The sequence below is a fragment of the Schistocerca gregaria genome, unplaced genomic scaffold (genome assembly GCF_023897955.1).
Source record: "Schistocerca gregaria isolate iqSchGreg1 unplaced genomic scaffold, iqSchGreg1.2 ptg001090l, whole genome shotgun sequence".
NCBI classification, from domain to species: Eukaryota; Metazoa; Arthropoda; class Insecta; order Orthoptera; family Acrididae; genus Schistocerca; species Schistocerca gregaria.
Genome location: NW_026062432.1, coordinates 15,001 through 22,500, shown reverse-complemented (window position 1 = coordinate 22,500; position 7,500 = coordinate 15,001). Strand labels below are relative to the sequence as shown.

Below are 7,500 nucleotides of genomic sequence, written 5' to 3'. Positions count from 1 at the left end.
GGGTCCGGGGCCGGGCCAGGTAGGTCCGTCATCCGGGAAGAACCGCGCGCGCTTGCCGGGAGCCCGAGCGCCCAAAGGGGCGAATCGACTCCTCCAGATATACCGCCGAGCAGCCAGCCAGGACACCGGGGCTCTGCCCAACAGACGCGAACCGAGGCCCGCGGAAGGACAGGCTGCGCACCCGGGCCGTAGGCCGGCACCCAGCGGGTCGCGACGTCCTACTAGGGGAGAAGTGCGGCCCACCGCACACCGGAACGGCCCCACCCCGCGGCGAGTGGAAAGGCAACCGGACACGACCCCGCCGCGGATTGCTCCGCGCGGGCGGCCGGCCCCATCTGCCGAGGGCGGGGGCCAGTGGCCGGATGGGCGTGAATCTCACCCGTTCGACCTTTCGGACTTCTCACGTTTACCCCAGAACGGTTTCACGTACTTTTGAACTCTCTCTTCAAAGTTCTTTTCAACTTTCCCTCACGGTACTTGTTCGCTATCGGTCTCGTGGTCATATTTAGTCTCAGATGGAGTTTACCACCCACTTGGAGCTGCACTCTCAAGCAACCCGACTCGAAGGAGAGGTCCCGCCGACGCTCGCACCGGCCGCTACGGGCCTGGCACCCTCTACGGGCCGTGGCCTCATTCAAGTTGGACTTGGGCTCGGCGCGAGGCGTCGGGGTAGTGGACCCTCCCAAACACCACATGCCACGACAGGCGGCAGCCTGCGGGGTTCGGTGCTGGACTCTTCCCTGTTCGCTCGCCGCTACTGGGGGAATCCTTGTTAGTTTCTTTTCCTCCGCTTAGTAATATGCTTAAATTCAGCGGGTAGTCTCGCCTGCTCTGAGGTCGTTGTACGAGGTGTCGCACGCCACACCGCCAGCCGGCTGTGCACGCTACCGAGAAAGTACCGGTATGCGAACCGCCAGGCGACGGGCGCGCATCGCACGTTTAAGGAGACGCGGCCGGCCACACAGGCGACCACGACACTCCCACGTCTCCGAAGCGGGACAAACGCCGCGCGCTTCAGTATACGTAGCCGACCCTCAGCCAGACGTGGCCCGGGAACGGAATCCATGGACCGCAATGTGCGTTCGAAACGTCGATGTTCATGTGTCCTGCAGTTCACATGTCGACGCGCAATTTGCTGCGTTCTTCATCGACCCACGAGCCGAGTGATCCACCGTCCTGGGTGATCTTTTCCTTTTCAGTCTCCCACTGTCTCTTTCAAGACAGTAGCATTTGCGGGACTGAGGCGTCTGACGGCCCCTGTTCCACTATTTTTTTTGTGTCCAACGGCCTCACAGCCGATGGGCGTCGTACGGCTCCACACCGGAGCGGACAGGCACTCGGGCGAACGTCATTCAAAACCGGCGCCAGGCGCCAGGTACCGCAGGCCAGCCGCTCCAGAGCTTCAGCGCTCGTACCACACAACAACAACACTTCCGCTAGTTTTGAGAGGCACGCGTGGTTCCGCACGCGGCGCACGGCCACTGCCGTACAGGTAGCGTGTTGCGCGACACGACACGCACATCGAAAGACATGCAGTCTAGTCGGTAATGATCCTTCCGCAGGTTCACCTACGGAAACCTTGTTACGACTTTTACTTCCTCTAAATGATCAAGTTTGGTCATCTCTCCGGTAGCATCGGCAACGACAGAGTCGATGCCGCGTACCAGTCCGAAGACCTCACTAAATCATTCAATCGGTAGTAGCGACGGGCGGTGTGTACAAAGGGCAGGGACGTAATCAACGCGAGCTTATGACTCGCGCTTACTGGGAATTCCTCGTTCATGGGGAACAATTGCAAGCCCCAATCCCTAGCACGAAGGAGGTTCAGCGGGTTACCCCGACCTTTCGGCCTAGGAAGACACGCTGATTCCTTCAGTGTAGCGCGCGTGCGGCCCAGAACATCTAAGGGCATCACAGACCTGTTATTGCTCAATCTCGTGCGGCTAGAAGCCGCCTGTCCCTCTAAGAAGAAAAGTAATCGCTGACAGCACGAAGGATGTCACGCGACTAGTTAGCAGGCTAGAGTCTCGTTCGTTATCGGAATTAACCAGACAAATCGCTCCACCAACTAAGAACGGCCATGCAGCACCACCCACCGAATCAAGAAAGAGCTATCAATCTGTCAATCCTTCCGGTGTCCGGGCCTGGTGAGGTTTCCCGTGTTGAGTCAAATTAAGCCGCAGGCTCCACTCCTGGTGGTGCCCTTCCGTCAATTCCTTTAAGTTTCAGCTTTGCAACCATACTTCCCCCGGAACCCAAAAGCTTTGGTTTCCCGGAGGCTGCCCGCCGAGTCATCGGAGGAACTGCGGCGGATCGCTGGCTGGCATCGTTTATGGTTAGAACTAGGGCGGTATCTGATCGCCTTCGAACCTCTAACTTTCGTTCTTGATTAATGAAAACATACTTGGCAAATGCTTTCGCTTCTGTTCGTCTTGCGACGATCCAAGAATTTCACCTCTAACGTCGCAATACGAATGCCCCCGCCTGTCCCTATTAATCATTACCTCGGGTTCCGAAAACCAACAAAATAGAACCGAGGTCCTATTCCATTATTCCATGCACACAGTATTCAGGCGGGCTTGCCTGCTTTAAGCACTCTAATTTGTTCAAAGTAAACGTGCCGGCCCACCGAGACACTCAACAAAGAGCACCCTGGTAGGATTTAAACGGGGTCCGCCTCGGGACGCGAAAGCACCCCTTCGGCTCGCCCCACCGGCAGGACGTCCCACGATACATGCCAGTTAAACACCGACGGGCGGTGAACCAACAGCGTGGGACACAAATCCAACTACGAGCTTTTTAACCGCAACAACTTTAATATACGCTATTGGAGCTGGAATTACCGCGGCTGCTGGCACCAGACTTGCCCTCCAATAGATACTCGTTAAAGGATTTAAAGTGTACTCATTCCGATTACGGGGCCTCGGATGAGTCCCGTATCGTTATTTTTCGTCACTACCTCCCCGTGCCGGGAGTGGGTAATTTGCGCGCCTGCTGCCTTCCTTGGATGTGGTAGCCGTTTCTCAGGCTCCCTCTCCGGAATCGAACCCTGATTCCCCGTTACCCGTTACAACCATGGTAGGCGCAGAACCTACCATCGACAGTTGATAAGGCAGACATTTGAAAGATGCGTCGCCGGTACGAGGACCGTGCGATCAGCCCAAAGTTATTCAGAGTCACCAAGGCAAACGGACCAGACAAGCCAATCCGATTGGTTTTGATCTAATAAAAGCGTCCCTTCCATCTCTGGTCGGGACTCTGTTTGCATGTATTAGCTCTAGAATTACCACAGTTATCCAAGTAACGTGGGTACGATCTAAGGAACCATAACTGATTTAATGAGCCATTCGCGGTTTCACCTTAATGCGGCTTGTACTGAGACATGCATGGCTTAATCTTTGAGACAAGCATATGACTACTGGCAGGATCAACCAGGGAGCTGCGTCAACTAGAGCTGAGCAGCCGGCCGCCCGGGAGTGTGTCCCGGGGGCCCGCGCGAACACGCAAGCGTCCGCTCAATTATTCTGCAAACAGGAGGAGGCCGAGCTCCCCTGCACGATACACCTCGAAACCCTCTCAGGTCCCGGCGGCGCGCAGCGCCGTCCTAGGTACTTGGTCGGTTTCGAGAGAGGCGCAATCGCCCGGAGTTAGGCGAGTAGACGGTTTTAGTGCGAACACCCTTGCTCCCAACTGAGCTTGCCGCTGCCGACAGAGGCCCGGGAGCGTGCTGTCGTGGCATTGCCGGCGGGAGACAACACGCGCCACCTATGGTGACCGGCAGCTCCAACGCCAGCGCCACACAAGGGCAAAGCCCCACTTGGGTGCAGAAGCGAACTCTCCCAGCACAGCGCACGCGCCAACACGTCCGCACAACTGCGATACAAACCACCTGCGAGAACCGCTGGGGCGACCGAGCAGCAGACGGCGTCGCGGCGCCGAGTGCCAGGCGGCGGCGCATCCTCAACGCACACAGTCCTCAATCAGACCAGCACACTGCAGATGTCCACCGCGCTTCGCACCGGGCTCGGCTGAACCAACTTTGGCCGCCAGGCGCCGCGTGCAGGGTGCGCCGCAGCGTAGCTGCGCCGCCTGCCGGGCCCGTCGGCTGGCGCTCCTGCCACTCGGCGCCCCCCACCAGCCGCCTGTTGCGCGTGCGCCCACGCAGCGCGCGGCCAACACGCCGGGCGGCCCCCCTTCACCGGCCGGGAACAGTCCCACCAAGCCACCGCCGCGTATCGCTTCATACCCACATGGGCCTAGTCACGCGTGTGGATGTGGCGGGTACCGCTGAAACAACCGGTTAATAGCTGTACCGATCGTCGCCATCACAGATTCACCTCCAGCGTGAACAACCGCTCAACAACGGATTTCCAGTTCATTTGCGTATCTTGGGCAGTAAACGTAGATGTCCACCTACATTTGCGAATTCAACAATTCTTGCATGCCAGGATGTCATGTGTCACGACACGCTACATCAGACCACATACACACTGCGACATGTGCAGAAGAGAACACGTGGAAGGTGGCCCGCGCACGTATGCGATGTACCTTCCGCGATCCACTGTCAACCGGCATCTGCGGCATGTCCCAGATATGGAACGCGGTCCACCAGGGTAGCACTTTGTGTGAGGCAATACGACAAAGTCGGAATACACGCGTCACTACATCAGACGGCTCACGCTGACCTGACCTGACCTGACTCACCGCACCACCACCCCCAGCGACCCAGGGTGACATACAATGCGTTCGTACGTTCCTCCCACACGCCTCTACGGCGTACCACAGTGCAACCTAGCTGTTATTGGGAGACGAGACAAGTAGCATCAAGCACAACATATGGAAATTGAGATTCGACACCGTTGGGCACAGCCAGCGTACGGTCACACGTATCACACTACTTCACTCTGTACGTAACGACCGATGATCGGTACAGCGTGTGGGTTACGCGTACGACATCAGCGGACAATGGACACAGACCATACCACGACGTACACTGAGGGCGTCGACATCTGAATGCAACTGAACAGCTGCGAGGCTCATTTAACACTCAAACGCCAGACCGACCAGCTTGAGAGGACAGAGACACAAAGAGGGGGACAGAGGGGGACAGAGGGGGGGGAGGGGGGGGGTCGGCGATATAGTCCTATTGCAGTACAATTGACAGTGGATAGCAGGAATATGTGGAAAGTAAGCAACACTCGCAAGACATCTACATGAGGATAACAACGACACCAGAGATTCCGAGCAGTGAACTATGTTAGGCAAAGGGACAACGTGGGTTAGGTTAAGGGACAACGTGGGTTAGGTTAAGGGACAACGTGGGTTAGGTTAAGGGACAACGTGGGTTAGGTTAAGGGACAACGTGGGTTAGGTTAAGGGACAACGTGGGTTAGGTTAAGGGACAACGTGGGTTAGGTTAAGGGACAACTTGAGTTAGGTTAAGGGACAACTTGAGTTAGGTTAAGGGACAAATTGAGTTAGGTTAAGGGACAAATTGAGTTAGGTTAAGGGACAAATTGAGTTAGGTTAAGGGACAAATTGAGTTAGGTTAAGGGACAACTTGAGTTAGGTTAAGGGACAACTTGAGTTAGGTTAAGGGACAACTTGAGTTAGGTTAAGGGACAACTTGAGTTAGGTTAAGGGACAACTTGAGTTAGGTTAAGGGACAACTTGAGTTAGGTTAAGGGACAACTTGAGTTAGGTTAAGGGACAACTTGAGTTAGGTTAAGGGACAACTTGAGTTAGGTTAAGGGACAACTTGAGTTAGGTTAAGGGACAACTTGAGTTAGGTTAAGGGACAACTTGAGTTAGGTTAAGGGACAAATTGAGTTAGGTTAAGGGACAAATTGAGTTAGGTTAAGGGACAACTTGAGTTAGGTTAAGGGACAACTTGAGTTAGGTTAAGGGACAACTTGAGTTAGGTTAAGGGACAAATTGAGTTAGGTTAAGGGACAAATTGAGTTAGGTTAAGGGACAACTTGAGTTAGGTTAAGGGACAACTTGAGTTAGGTTAAGGGACAACTTGAGTTAGGTTAAGGGACAACTTGAGTTAGGTTAAGGGACAACTTGAGTTAGGTTAAGGGACAACTTGAGTTAGGTTAAGGGACAACTTGAGTTAGGTTAAGGGACAACTTGAGTTAGGTTAAGGGACAACTTGAGTTAGGTTAAGGGACAACTTGAGTTAGGTTAAGGGACAACTTGAGTTAGGTTAAGGGACAAATTGAGTTAGGTTAAGGGACAAATTGAGTTAGGTTAAGGGACAAATTGAGTTAGGTTAAGGGACAAATTGAGTTAGGTTAAGGGACAAATTGAGTTAGGTTAAGGGACAAATTGAGTTAGGTTAAGGGACAAATTGAGTTAGGTTAAGGGACAAATTGAGTTAGGTTAAGGGACAACTTGAGTTAGGTTAAGGGACAAATTGAGTTAGGTTAAGGGACAAATTGAGTTAGGTTAAGGGACAACTTGAGTTAGGTTAAGGGACAACTTGAGTTAGGTTAAGGGACAACTTGAGTTAGGTTAAGGGACAACTTGAGTTAGGTTAAGGGACAACTTGAGTTAGGTTAAGGGACAACTTGAGTTAGGTTAAGGGACAACTTGAGTTAGGTTAAGGGACAACTTGAGTTAGGTTAAGGGACAACTTGAGTTAGGTTAAGGGACAACTTGAGTTAGGTTAAGGGACAACTTGAGTTAGGTTAAGGGACAACTTGAGTTAGGTTAAGGGACAACTTGAGTTAGGTTAAGGGACAACTTGAGTTAGGTTAAGGGACAACTTGAGTTAGGTTAAGGGACAACTTGAGTTAGGTTAAGGGACAACTTGAGTTAGGTTAAGGGACAACTTGAGTTAGGTTAAGGGACAACTTGAGTTAGGTTAAGGGACAACTTGAGTTAGGTTAAGGGACAACTTGAGTTAGGTTAAGGGACAACTTGAGTTAGGTTAAGGGACAACTTGAGTTAGGTTAAGGGACAACTTGAGTTAGGTTAAGGGACAAATTGAGTTAGGTTAAGGGACAAATTGAGTTAGGTTAAGGGACAAATTGAGTTAGGTTAAGGGACAAATTGAGTTAGGTTAAGGGACAAATTGAGTTAGGTTAAGGGACAAATTGAGTTAGGTTAAGGGACAAATTGAGTTAGGTTAAGGGACAAATTGAGTTAGGTTAAGGGACAAATTGAGTTAGGTTAAGGGACAAATTGAGTTAGGTTAAGGGACAAATTGAGTTAGGTTAAGGGACAAATTGAGTTAGGTTAAGCGATAATCTGGTACAGCCACAGTTAGGTTAAGCGATAATCTGGTACAGCCACAGTTAGGTTAAGCGATAATCTGGTACAGCCACAGTTAGGTTAAGCGATAATCTGGTACAGCCACAGTTAGGTTAAGCGATAATCTGGTACAGCCACAGTTAGGTTAAGCGATAAACTGGTACAGCCACAGTTAGGTTAAGCGATAAACTGGTACAGCCACAGTTAGGTTAAGCGATAAACTGGTACAGCCACAGTTAGGTT

At 52.4% G+C, this 7,500-nt stretch overlaps 3 non-coding genes across 3 annotated transcripts in view; all 3 read right to left on the bottom strand.

The window, feature by feature from the left end:
• LOC126328153 (large subunit ribosomal RNA) overlaps positions 1–840 on the bottom strand; it is a 4,222-nt gene extending 3,382 nt beyond the window's left edge. Inside the window, exon 1 of the ribosomal RNA XR_007561695.1 lies at positions 1–840. This exon is cut by the window's left edge and continues 3,382 nt beyond it. This is a non-coding gene — a ribosomal RNA (large subunit ribosomal RNA).
• A 188-nt stretch (positions 841–1,028) lies between these two features.
• LOC126328157 (5.8S ribosomal RNA) lies at positions 1,029–1,183 on the bottom strand. The gene has a single exon (XR_007561698.1). It is a non-coding gene; the product is annotated as a 5.8S ribosomal RNA (ribosomal RNA).
• A 362-nt stretch (positions 1,184–1,545) lies between these two features.
• Positions 1,546–3,438, bottom strand: LOC126328152 (small subunit ribosomal RNA). The gene has a single exon (XR_007561694.1). It is a non-coding gene; the product is annotated as a small subunit ribosomal RNA (ribosomal RNA).
• Between the last annotated feature and the right edge of the window lie 4,062 nt (positions 3,439–7,500).